General features: G+C 44.8%; 1 long non-coding RNA gene across 3 annotated transcripts in view; it reads left to right on the top strand.

The window, feature by feature from the left end:
• The window catches only part of LOC128851263 (uncharacterized), a 140,585-nt gene that overhangs the window by 60,227 nt on the left and 66,398 nt on the right, over positions 1–13,960 (top strand). For all 3 annotated transcript variants that reach the window (XR_008448549.1, XR_008448545.1, XR_008448548.1), the window contains one exon: positions 4,852–4,930. This is a non-coding gene — a long non-coding RNA (uncharacterized LOC128851263). The remainder of the gene's footprint in view (positions 1–4,851; positions 4,931–13,960) is intronic.

Below are 13,960 nucleotides of genomic sequence, written 5' to 3'. Positions count from 1 at the left end.
CTGTCAGAGAGGGGCTTTGCCCTCCTGCTGCACTAGCTGTGAGGGCTGCAAGGGCTGTCTGTCTGTCTGAATATGCAGTGAGAGCAGAGTAAAATTGCTGGCGTGGCCTGAGTGGGAATACCCCAAATTGACTTCAAATGGAAAAGGAGTAGTTGTCTGAATACAACCTGCAAGCCTTTAATTCTTTGTGACAGTGATACCTGAGCCTAGTTGTGAGCCTAGTTATTCTATGGAATCATAGAATAGTTTGGGTTGGAAGAGACCTTAAAGATCATCCAGTTCCACCGCCTCTGCCATGGGCAGGGACACCTCTCACTGAATCAGGCTGCCCAAAGCCCCATCCAGCTTGGCCTTGAACACCTCCAGGGAGGGGGCATCTACAACTCCCCTGGGCAACTGTTCCAGTGCCTCACCACCCTTATTATGATTTTTTTCCAAATACCTAATCTAAATCTTCCCCTCTCTGATTCATAGCCATTTCCCTCATCCTATCACTACCTGCCCTTGTAAAAAGTCCCTCCCTGGCTTTCTTGTAGGCTCCCTTCAGGTACGGGAAGGCCTGCTCTGAGGTATCCTCTAAGCCTTCTCTTCTCCAAGGTGAACAACTCCCCCAACTCTCACAGCCTGTCCTCATAGCAGAGGTTCTCCAGTCCTCTGATCCTCTTCGTAGCCCTTCTCTGGACCCATTCCAACAGTTCCATATGCTTCTTAGGTTGGGGATTCCAGAGATGGACACAGTACTCCAGGTGGGGTCTCATGAGAGCAGAGTAGAGGGGCAGAATCACCTCCCTCAATCTGCTGTCCATGCTTCTTTTGATGCAGCCCAGGACACGTTTGGCCCTCTGGGCTGCGAGCGCACAAGGAAGAATAGGTATCTCGAATATCAGTGTTGCAGTGGTGGTGGAAGCGCCGATTCTGTATTGGAAGAGGAAGGTTTGATAGAAGGTATAGTAATCTGTCTTAGATGGTTTAATTTTTCCCTTTTCATCCCAAACTGTAAATGCATAGTTTCATCCACTTTGAATGGGTCTTTTTATGTTGGCCTGCCTTTCAGATTAGGTAGACTCATGTTTCTTCAATATATAAAATCAGTCTGGCAGCCTGGTGTTACACTTCAGCCTCCCAAAGAGACATGCAAGCATAAAGTGAGAAGATTCAGTGTGTACTAAAACACTCCACATATTAAAAAAAAAAGTAATAAAACCCTCTGTGAACATCTTATTTCAACTTTGTAATAAAACTCACTGGTCAGTAAATGGTGGATCTCCTGTTCCCATGGAGAAAGGCACTTGCAGACTTAAGAGTTTGCTGTGGGAAAGGGTAAAAAAAAATAAATCAAAAAGATCCACTCTTGGTCTTGCAAACAAAGGTTGCCTTGGATTGCAGTCACATGTTGCAGTTCAGCTGATCTTGCTCATGCCAAAAGGGGAAAGATTCTAGTACTTGCCTAAACCCCACTGAACTGGTTTAGGGAATTAATTCAAAGAAAATTATTCACCTTTTTTTTTCTTACCTATTTTTCTCTTAGATCTGATTGCCCTGCATTGGCTCCCCAGGTCAGTGGAGCCAGAGGAAACTGAGACAGTAGCACCTCCTTGATGATGTATGGCCCTTGTGTGAATTTAACTGTGATTTAAAACTGTGCCATCAACAAATGTCTTCTGGCTCTTCTTTGTTGAGCATAAAGGACTTTCTCAGGTACCCAAATGGGAGATGCCATCGAGCATTTTAAGTCATACCCGGTGGCCAAGTAGGATAGAATATCCAGGCAGAAGCACCTGGAAGAACATTTTGTCGTTAATTGCAACCCTCAGACACATCAAATGAACTGATAAGCTAATATTGGTGGAAAAATCATTGTACATGTTTTTGTATTCAGTAAATACTCTTGGCCAGGTCAAGCTCCTTCCCTTGGGTACGCCTCTCTGTCCATGCTGGATGGAGATATTCAGGAGACCCTCATATGGCTGGACATTATGTGGAATTACACTAAATTCACTGCTTTGGCTTCACATAGTTGATGTTTAGGTAGGTATGTACAATACATGCATTATATATGGCTTTTTGGAGCAGAGCCAGTGGAACAGGTTTAGCTTTCTTCCTGGGCAATTTTCTCACGGTTTGGGGCTTGCTTCTAATCTTTACAAACTGAATTGGGTCCCCGGGCTTCAGAGGGTACTTTCTCCAAGGGGTACAATCTCAGCAGAGCCAGATATTGAAGTTCTTTCCAGGACTTTGTCATCTTACCCGTGTGTGCTGGGTCTGGCAATCTCCAGGAGTGCCACTGCCCAGATCAAGCCAGATTCTTGCCTTTGTGGTACCCCACATATCTTTAATTGGAGGAAAAAGTCAATTACTCGTAAGGCCCCTTAGACCTTTTAATTTTGAATGAGCTGCTGGTTATTTTTTTTTACCCCAAAGTGTTATGATTAGGGCTGATGAATTAAAAACAAGGAGTGTAAAGCCATTTTTTCTTTTAATTTTATAGTGAGAAATCATATCTCTGTTTCTTCAGCACGGGAGAATGAAATATTTGCCACTTTCCAAGTTTCCTGTGCTGCCCTGTGGCATTGTGCACTTTTGTCTACAGCACCCTGTGCTGAAGATTAAAAGCTTTGGTGCGTGCTCCCTTCAGGGCAATGTGGATTTCTCCTCAAAACCCTCAGTTCTAGTGACTGGTTTTATAAATGCCTAAAAAATGAGGCTTGTACCTTATCTCTTGGGAGATCGTTGATGGATCCATTTCTCAGAAAGATATTTTATTCAGTCCTTTAATGCTGTGCCACTCCCTTCATTCAGATGCCTGGAGTCTTTTATCACGTCTCCTCTTACTCATTGCTTAGCCAAGTTGGGCATATTTAGTTCTTTTAATCTTTCCTTGCAACTCAACTGTCTTTAATCATCCTTCTTGATGTCAGAATGTTTGATGCCCACTTTTACGGCAAACTAACCTAGTTTTTTTTCAGCGTGCATGTGAATCTTTTGGTAAAGGTCCCAGGAGAGCAGTCCTAGCTCCACAGCCAGTTGCCCGGGCTCGTGCCTGGTTTCCTCAAAAGCTCCCTCTAATGTCTCAGTGTGGGCGCCAGGGAAGATTTTTGGCTCACCTTGTATGCTGTTGGACTTGGCACCCTCTGGGAATAATTAACATGTTAATTTGTTGGATGTAGGCAGCAACTCCCCCCAAGATGCTTCATGGGTTGGGTTTCCAGAGACAGGCTTCTCTGGGCATGTGTAGGAAGGTGCAGGTGCTGATGCTGTTCATGCAAAACAGGCCCAGGTTACCGTAACCTGTGTTTCCTTCCTGTACTTGCCAGCAACAAGGGTGAGAGAGATGTTTAAGTTGCTTCCACAGTCACAAAAGCAAAGCCTGGTGATCAGTTTTTTTCAAGTGCTTGTGCTGCAGGTCAGGGCAGTATTTCTATGTTCTGCCAAGGTTAGTGGCCCCTTCTTGCTGCTGATATTGATGCTATATTTGCTGCTTACAAATCTGTTTTGTATTCAAAAATAGTCATTCACAACTTCTTAAATCAATTTGAACCTGTGGATTGCCACTAGCTGTTACAAACTCAGCTCTGCATCCCCTTAGGGCAGGGTCTTTAGGCTTGGCTGTCTGAAGTTGAGTGCCTCTTTTCCTCCATGGAGATGTCCTGAATTGCCTCCACATGCCTCCTGGAGATTTGTTCTTTCAGTGGTAGCTGTTTCAGAAAGCTCAACTAGATCTTTTTCTTAAAATAGCCGAGCTTAGATGCTGACTCGAAAGGGTTAAGGCACCCGATCTCTAGGTTTGCTGGGTCTGGGCCAATGCTGTACAGCTTGGGGTAGCATCCCTGACATAGACTTTGAATTACAGAGGCTTGACAGGGATTTGGACGGACCAAAAGCTTGCCTGTCCCTCCCCCACATCCCGTTCTTTGAAAATGCTTCTCATACTCTCCCAAATTTAGCAGTGCAAATGTGGCTGGGTTAAGTATGCTGAGTGATGAGGCTATTCTGATGGTAATAAAGGTCCCCTTACCCCACTCTGCCTCAAGCTGCTGTATGATATATGGCTGTGTGATGTATGACTGCTGTGACAAGAGGCCCTGTGGCCTGGGAGGAAAGAGAGGAAGCGACCCTAGCTGGTGGGAGAAAGCAGACTGCTGGACCACTGACTAGCGTGCTGGTGGTGACCAGAGCAACGGCCTGATGTTGCTGTGGCTGTCCTGTGCAACCCTTGGGCTAATACATGGGGGTTCAGCAAGGCCTGGAGGTTACCACGAGAAAAATCTAACGTCCTCTCGTTGATGCTGCTGGGATCCTCTGGGTCATGGAGCAGGGGTCCACTGCCTACACCTCTTTTCCTCACAGCTCTTGGCCAACCCTGAGCGAGGACCACAAGAAGAGCGTTCCTTCACCATGTTGAGCTCACTACCTCTCCTGTTTCCTCCCATTACTTTTGAGGAGCATTTGAGGGATTGCTTTAGAGCTGACAGTGACATCTCAGGAGGACCTCATTGTGTTTGCTTTGGTCCCCCATTGCTTGATCGTCACAAGTGTTCGTTGTGGGACAGGCTGTAGAGCTCCATCTCTGATGCCAGTCTATTCACTTCTGCAAAGCGTGCTGGCACCTCAGCCACTCGTGAGAGGCTCCTCTCCACTCCCCAATGTATATGTCTATTTAAATATAAAATATAGGTATTAAATGAATATTTGTATATTAAAATATTTAAATGGATATGTAAGCTGCAATTTATGTAAAATTGTTTTGCAGTGGAGCCTTATTTTGAAGAACAGAGGTAATGGATCTTCTTGGTTGGTGGGAGGGGCCAAAATTGGGCTTGCTGACATTTCTTTTGTTACAATGTCATATAGGTCTCTGTTGACTGCAAGGGAGAGAGGAGGAGCATGTGGAAGGGAGGTCATATCCTGCCAGGGTTTCCTGGGGAATGAGGTGAGTGGTGACAGCTTTCTGCACTCATGAGCCTGGAGATAAAAGCTGTCTTGGGCTCCCTTGCACCCCTTGGGTGTGAGACCTCTTCTGTTGAACCTCCTGACTTATTTTTTGCTTTGGGTTTCCCTGTATTTTGCCTCTTCAGGGCTGATGGGAGGATTTTAGACTGCTGTTATGCATGGGGTTTTAGAAGGGCTGGAGACTACCTTGAGCATGCTGAGGTCTGTTCACTACACAGACCTTGTTTCTGCCTGTGTTTGGACTTCACAGCAGAGGACTTTGCTCCTCTGGATTGAGAGATTTCTGCTGCAATTACCTGCAACTGAACTAGACACATCCCAGCCTCCTTTTACAGTCCTGGAAGGAGATGGATATTTTTAGGAAGTGCCTGACCCTGACCTGCTGTAAGCATCTGCATGGGATGAATCATTCCCCACAACACCTGCTCCTCTGCACTGTCAGTGCAGCACTGACAGTTTAGTTGTATGTAGGGTCTGCAACACGCGTAATGTCTGCAGTCTGCATAGGACTGGATTTTAGGATGCTTGCTGGCGGCTGGTGGTGTCAAAACCAACTGCATGAAAGCTTGGGCTTCTCCTGAGCTGCCCTTAAATTTTCTTCAAGGTTTGTACACAGCCTTAATCTGTGAGCTACTTGTCTGAGCTCGCTCTCAGTGTTTATACACCTTGACTGGCACTGTAAATATGTTCCTGAAGAACAGGGTATCATCACCATGGCACTTTCAGTCCAACTGGGTCATCTGACACTGGCTGTTGCAGTCCCCGTGGGGACCAACAAGGTGACTCCAGCCCCAGGAGCAGCTGCATGGAGGTTTCAGGGAGGCTGCTGGGGCTTCTTGGGAAACTCCTAGGAGCCAACCCCGGGCTGCTCTGGCCTCTGGGTTTACAAGCAATGTGGCTTGTGGCTTTTCAGCCACAGGAGGGTTTGGAACGATGCTTACCCTGGCCTTATGGGAGCCTGACACCTGTAGCAGGAATATCCACATCCCAGTAACTCTGCTACTGCATGGCAGGCATCAGGTGCAGTAATGTGAAGAGCTGAGACCTCTGTATCAAGGCTTTGTTGATTAGCATCTCCCTTTTGTGTATTTGCTTTGTCCCTCCCATATATCTGCTTTTGCTGGGCCACCTCCTCCACTTCCTCTCCTCACCATAAGCTTTTTTTTTTTTTTTTTTTGGACAGGAATGTTGTTTTCTCTGCATGTTATCAAAGTGCTCAGCATGTGCTGGCTAGTCTGTATTGTAGTATGGATAAATATTGGGTAGAAAAGGTTAGACTCTAAATGTACTAGCTGTCTTACCTAAGCAGCTGCGACTGAAAGATTTTTGGTACGCTTTTGTTTCTGCTGATGCTCTCAATATGCTGTCCGAGGTGCAACCTGTTGAGAAAGGGATTGATGTTGATAGTTGATACAAGACTGTCACCTTAAATCAAGGAATAAATATAATTTCCTGCAGTACATCACTGTTGTTTAGTTTTAAGTGGGCAAAGGGAATGTATGTATAGGTTTTTCTTATATATGGAGTTTCTACTGCAATTTACTGTTAGCTTTTCTGTGTTACTAGAAAGTTAGAGTCTTTTCTCTGCAGTCCTGGAGAGAGGAAATACTCCCTTTTACAGTGAGGGAAGCACTGTCACATGGAAATGGTGTGGACATTGCCCTTTGCCTGAGCACTAGCTATGTGCAGGAGGGGGACACATGCATCTTCTGCCTTTCATCTGTCTACCTTAGGGACCAGAAGATGTTGCAAGGACTCACGGTGCCCATGGGTTTGATGCTTGCTTCTGCCACTAGTCTCTTTGCTCTCACGTCGTGCCTTGACTCTCTGTCCAGAGAATAGAGATAAATTGAGTCTTTGGAGTTGTGGTGGGAGTTATGTTAAGGACGAGCAATGTAACAGGAGATCCTAGTGTTGTGTCTAAGCAAGGGCAATGCTTTCTGCGGTATCAGTAATTGCCAGCAAAAAGCCTCATTTTTACTTCTCTGCTGTCTGACAGGCTGACTTTTCCATGATAAAGTTCACTCCAGCTTTTTTTCTCTTCTCCATCCCTCTGTTTTGGAAACATCTTTGTGCTGGGCTGATACCTTGAACACCACTGATGGCATTCAGAGCTCAGCTGTGGAGCCGCCAGGCTCATTACCTGGTGTGAGGCTCTCCACTTCCCTTGAATTTGGTTTGCTAGGGTGCTTTGGGATTCTGGGACAGTTAAGCGGGGAATGGGCTCATCTCCATCTTCACAAAGGTAAACTGGGCAGCCTGCATGAAGTAGGTAAGATTTTGCAAGTGGCAGTGGGTGTAGAAGGAGGGTTTTCTATCTGCTTCCTGGCAGCTAAGAGCAGGTGTTTAGTCAACTGGGAGTTGCCCTAAAGGCAGAGAATAAGGATGCAAATGACCTTTGAAACATAAAAGGAATCATCTGAATGCCCCTTTCTTCAGTTTACCTCCATCCTGAGTAATTTGCATGAGGCAAGTTGATCAGCCCTGAGAAAAGGCAGTTGGGTTGAACATCACAAGGTGACTCTGTCAAGCCTTGTAAGGATCTTGCAAAAAGGCAATATCAGGGTGAAGTCCAGAGGCCAGGTCAGGAGATATGTACCACTTAAGAAACACAAAAGGGCGGACTGTGTCAGGGTGAGCAGTGGATGTTCAGGCACCAGCAGCACTTTTGATAGTGAGTAATTGCACATGGAGGCTAGCTGGTGCTTGTGAGGTCCCTGCAATGGAGCTTCCTCCAGGTTTTGCAGTAGTTCAGCTATATCAATGCTGATCCCTGGTATAGGATTGTGCATAACAGCTTAAAAAGTTCTTTGGTCAGGGCAGTCTGAGGAACGTTTGGTGAGTAGAGCTTGCTGAGCTGCTGCCCATTATACTGTTGCAAGCGTGACATAAGACCAGTTAGTTTCAACCTACTTGTAAGGATTTTAGGCTGTGCTTTGCCTTATGTTTGTTGCAGTAGCAGTACACAAATCCAGCCAGTTGCTGCAGCTCAAGGGGGTAACTGTTTAAGTGGTGTCATCCCTTCGCTTGAAACCACTGTTGACTTAGGAGCCTTCTTGGCCAGCATTGTGATGCTCAGTGTGGTGGGGAGTGGTGCTAAACTGGGATGCTTTTCCCATCCTGCCCTGATGCTACTGTGCACAGATTTTACGCATCGCCTGGACTTACACCCAGCCAGGGCTTTTAATGAAGTTAACTTTTTTTCTGTGATTCGGACCTGCACACGTGTCCCGTGAGTCACCGTCAGCTCAGCCGTGGCCACAGACAGCTGATCTCCCCCAATCTCTTGCATGTGCTTTCCTGCAGTGTGACATGTCCCACTTTGTTTCATTGATAGTTTCACTAATTTTCCCAATGGTAGTGAACACTTCCTCAATACTCCCCAACCAGATGCTGACTCTTTCACTGTGAGGGTTAAATGCTTATTTATTTTGTGGGCTTCTCCTCCCTCTTTCTGATTTCACTTGATATGTGCAGGATGTGATGATAAAAATCTGTTTGAACTGTCTCCTATTTCAGACATTTTTACTTTTTCAAAGTAGCTATGTGGGATGATGAGCATGTGTGTGTATACCTGGATGGGGAGGTAGGGAGGGAGCAGCAGTCTGGGCAGCCCCATGCTCTCTGCAGGCTCCATCCTCACCTCTGTGGGTACCCAGACGTTTGATCAAGGGTTTCGAGGCATTATATCCTCTCACAGCCATTGCTACAAATCTGGAAAAAATAAATGGTGATGTTCAGTCTGATCTTCCCTCAGCTTGTTGCATTTTCCTCTTCCAAGATTTTAGCTGCTTCTCCTGAGTCACTCCTAGCATTGTCTGGACTAGCTGGCAGCTTGCTACATGCGATGGTTACAGGTATGGGTGCCTAGAGAGAGCATGGCATTGGTACAGATTCATGCAATTTACTTTGCAAATTGCGTGGTATGGCTGTGTGGGTCTCGTGTGTTTCTGAGGGGTCCAGTAGCAGACAGTTTATATTTAGTTATATCAGGTGTTTTCTGGTCTTCCTTTTTTTTTTTTTTTTTAGGTTTTGCATCAATTGGTTGCTCAGTTCTGCTGCTTCCTGTTAAAGTTAACGGTTTCTATAATTGGTTAAATCACAAACATTTTAAAAGCTCCTCTCAGAGACAGTTTTTATCATCTTTTTGTCCTCTCATTTTCACCATGTCTTTGCTTTCCTTTCCATGCACAGAATGTCCTGACCTTGGTTGTCTCCCCAGGGTGTGCATTGTGTTTCCTGGGAAGCTTAGGGACATAACAAGGGGAGTTGAGTTGAACGAGATCATCGAGACATGGTTTATGGAGGGAGTGAAGCTTGGGGGGAGGCAGGAAAGTCCTGGGGAAGCAGTCAGGCCATCGGCATCTCTTGCAACACAACAGGACCCAAGGGAGAGCCTCCAACACACCGGCTGGGAGGAACCACAAGATAACTAGTGCTACTCGCACTGGAGGAGGGCAGCTAGCACCTCCGGGGATGGAAATGTCCCCACATCTCCAGATGACTTCTTTCAATGCTGTACCACCTTGCTTATAGGAAAGCTTCCCCCAGTGTCCTATACAATCCTCCCAGGCCACAATCTATGGGTTTTGCCTGCCATTATATAGTCTGCTGTCTTGGCTGTGATGAGGGGGATGTTGGAAGGGCTTGGGAGGAGGCAGGGAGAGAGCTTCTCTGGGCGACTTGTGGGCAACAGAGTGGACAGTGAATGCATTAGCAGCGTGTCCTGTAGAGGTGTCTCCTTCAGGAGATGTTGTCCTTGTGAGAATGTTTTACCTTAATAAATCTGACCTCTTTGCAGAAGATCATGTTCATTTTCTGAATTATGAAGCTGCATATTGAAAACCAATATGGACTAAAGGGGGCTAAGAAGGATTAATTATTAAACATGGGGCGAATTCTGCTAACCTCCGTGTGCTCTACAGGTAATGTTTCTAAACAATAAGCCTGAGTCATAACTGCTTGCTGTATTGCAACCTGCAGTCTGATCACTGTTGGCTTGGAGAAGATGGCACGCTGGAGCCAAGGGGCTTGACTAGTCCACATTGATGGGCTGATGGGTGCATGGTGCCAGTGCATGGAAGTAGGGATTAAAACTGGGTGGCAAAACACATGAACCAAACTGCCAAACATCTGCGTATACTGGACTTGGATTTCTTTTTCTTTTGTTCACATGTGTTTTCCTGATTTTTTCAACTGTATTCTCAAAACAAGAGGACCTGAGAGGTCTTTAACAGCAGTAGATAAAGGAAAGGGTCACCTTTATGAGAGGGGGTTTATTGCTCCAGTCAGGCATGAAGCTGATGACTCGTAATGAGATGGATGGTGTTTTTCCATCTTGTCATTCCTTGTGGTCACGACAGGGAGAGCTGATGTTCCTGTAAACTGGCCATGCCTAGTGACATGCCAGGAATACCTCCGTACTGGGTTGCATCCTTCCATGGGAATGCATCAGATATACGTTGTGATGGGGATTAACTCATTAGGCCTTACCGTATAGATAATGCTTTACAAATTGTCTTTTCCTGGGGAGATTTCCTCTCTGGGCATAGTCCCAAAGTGCATAAAGTGCATTACTCTGGCTGTTTTATGTTACTCTCAGATGCTTTGGTATTTTGGATAAACAGCAGAAGTTGCAACTGTTTCCCTGTGCTCTTGCCTGTGGAGGTGCTGCTGGTGCAGGCATGGCTGCTGGTCAGTTGAACAGAACCAGATGGAATGGGGCAGAAAGGGCATTCCTCGTCCACCTGCTGGGAGATAGCCTACCACAGAGGTTATTCTGGAAGAGATGTCTTATCAGTGGGAGAAAGTGGATTGTCTTGCTGAACTGAATTTTCATAGTTCTGTAACAGTTGTGCTAAAAAAAAAAAATTTTATACTTCTTAGCATTAATTTTCTTGTGTTTTCTGAAGGCACAAATGAAAGCTTTTAAAGAGGCTTCATTTTCCGAAAGGGGGAAGAGCTCAAGCTTGAGTGTGGAGCACCTAGTGTTGCTGCATACTTCCTGTGTGACCTTGGACAGCTAACACAGCTAGAGCAAAAGTGTCCAAAAGAGTGACCCAGAAGCTAACATTCTGGCCCACTTGGAGCTGTTGTAACTTCGTGACTGTGCCAGTTGGAGCTGGTATTTGGTGTACTTCACTGCCTCTGACTGGCTGTGGGTAGACGTCAGGTGAGATTAAGTGAGAAGTCTGAAAAAAACTGCGATTTCTAATGCAAGCTCCACGTAAATTCAGTGGGAAGAGAGGGAATAAATGATGCTTTGGAGCAGTCTGCTTCTCCATGGACTATGGAAAGTTTCCAGAAAGTTGGCTTACACTAGATATCTAACTTCTAGACAGCTAAGGTTAAGGAGTGAGAATTCCCTGCTTCTAACTTCATAATGTCTCTGTTGCTTGTGTGCAAAATGAGTTTAATATTAAGTCCTTGTTTCCGTGAAACAGAGGATAAATACAAAATTTGAACCTGCTGCCTGGCTACATCCTCTGGGGGAGAAGGGGATTGAGTTACGCTGTGCCTGTAATTCATCTCTTGTGCCCACAACCAAATAATCCAGCAAAATTGAAAAGGATGGGAATGCTAAGAAAACTGCTTGCTGTAAGCCAGGCTGGGCAAACGATGCTCGGAGCCGTGTTGGTGTTTTGGGCACGGATTTCTGTTTGCAAAGTGCTGGGGAGGGATTTCCCCCAAGGTTTTGCCATAAAAGTCCTCATATCTGTCCTCATGTCCATAAAGTGTGGAGCAGAGTGTGCCTCTTCAGATGCACTATGCTTGCCCCATAGGGGCAAGGTCTTAATTTTTAGGTGCAATAATTCTCTTTTATGCTTTGCACTTATTACTGATTAGTATAAGTATTGCCTTCATTTGAATTTGATTAATTATTGTTCAATATTATAGTAGGCTTTATTACAGATCAGTACTACCTTGTATTTATTAGTCTTACCTTTCTAGAGTTGTTAAATGCTTCCCATGCCTGCTACCCTTGGAAACATTATCCAGTTTTAATAAAAGCTCTGACTCATTTTCATTCATGTTCAGTCTCGTTTTGCTCTATAACTTGATTGTTATGAAGTCATTGAACTGACTATTCTAATTTATATGCATTTAGCATTATTGACCTACTTGTCTTATCTTGGTTAAGACTCAAGGATGTCATCCTGACATTCCCTGTCAACATTATTTTTTATCTATTTAATATTGGACACATTTAATATTGTCTATTTTATATATTCCTTCAAGGAATTTATTTTGAAAAGTTATTTCTGAGGTTCTGTGATTTTTGCCATGTCAAAGCTGCATGATTTTAAGAAAATCACATTTCAGCAGGAGGCTGGCCTAGACAGCATGCTGCTCCGTTTCATGATGCCAAGGAACCTGCAGCATCCTAATGCATGTAATCCTTGTTTCTTATGGGATATCTCCCATGGACCATCTGGCTAATTTTTCTGTTGTGAGATATGACTTGGTTGTCATCTGTTGTGGTATGTGGGGCTCCAAGCTAAGAATGTCCGTTGGTTTTGGAATGTTCATTATTGTTCAAAATAGTCTTTATTTCCATGATCTTGTTAGATTAATGAGAAGAATTCTGCAATGGATGGCAAACTTGGAAGGAAAATTCTGATTTGGGTATGGAGATCATTAATTGGGGCAAGCTGGTTCCCCTGTTGTTTCTTACATACCTTACTTTGCTACTTCACTTACTTTGCTTTCCTAATGTGCTTGCTAGGATTATGTGGACAAATGTAAAAACTAGGTAAAAGGACATTGACAGTGCCAACACACTTTTGGGGCAGAAAGTTAACCATGGGGTCGAGTCACAGAGGAAATATCTAGCCTCGTGGTCAACTCCAACATGAAGGAACCTGTGGAACAATATGCCCGCTTAATGTCCAATCTTTTGGTCCTGCTTGGAAGAGGACATTCTTATTGCATGGACATTCATGGCCTTTGTTAATGATGGCATCTTTTTAAAGCCTCTGCATGGTCTTTATGGTTTCTACTAAGGAGTTCGATACCCGGTCTGTTGTGACTTTGTCGGTTGACATATTTGCCTAATGTAAATCACAGTCCAACTGAAATGTGATGGACTTTGTTGTAGGCAAGTAAAGGTTTCCAATAAGATCTGGAATTTCTAGATTGATGACCTGAAAACAGGCATATAAAAATGTGTGTGATGTGGAGTGGAGAGGATGGTTTTCGCCTTTGCGACAGTTGAGTTTTTGCTTGGAGGAGGATACCAGACTGAAATTATTAGAGGTAAATGCGCTGTGTACCTTGACTGCCAGTTTTGAGGTTGTCAGCTGAGACACGCATTACTCTAGAGCAGAGTATCACCACCTCTGACAAGAGTCTCAGCTCTGGCATGACAGGGCAGGCTGTAAACTGGATTTCAGTTTGATTTTACATCATATTTCTGGGGTGAAGGAAGAGGCAGCTGTCGGTCTAAGGAGCGCCTCAGCTTGCCACTGGCAGGGCTGTGACTCTTATCTATGCTGATGGTCCTCCATCCTTTCTGCTGGAGTTGTTACTGGTGGCTGAATCAAAAATACTTTTTTTCTGTGAAAGAGGAGACCTTACAGTTTGATAAAGGCCCCGAAGGTTTGTTTGAAACATTGAGCCTGAATTTTGTCACAAAATGTCACCTCCAGTCAGGAGAGCTCTGAAGATGGAAAAATTTCAGCAGTGTGAAGTTACTGAAGGAGGGAACACACTCAGCATGATTAGCTTAATACTGCTCAAGCCATAGGGAGTTCAGGATTGGTCAGTGATTTTATAGGCATAAGGAATCCTCCCAAAATCGTTGTGGATTGTATCAGCCAAAGGGGATTTTTTTTCCCCAGGTTGGATCTTAGGCCTTCCAAACAAGACAGATTGAATGTCATTGTAGCTACCTCTGCAGGAAGACTGTGACTGACACTGTGGCAACAACACTCAAAAATATGTATTATTCCTTTCACAGACAAAGCTAGAACAAGAAAAATGTCTTGTGTCAACCTGGCCTTTGAAATAC

This window comes from Cuculus canorus, chromosome 2, assembly GCF_017976375.1.
Source record: "Cuculus canorus isolate bCucCan1 chromosome 2, bCucCan1.pri, whole genome shotgun sequence".
NCBI classification, from domain to species: domain Eukaryota; kingdom Metazoa; phylum Chordata; class Aves; order Cuculiformes; family Cuculidae; genus Cuculus; species Cuculus canorus.
Note: the sequence above shows the minus strand (reverse complement) of the source record. Positions and strands in the feature narration are given on the sequence as shown.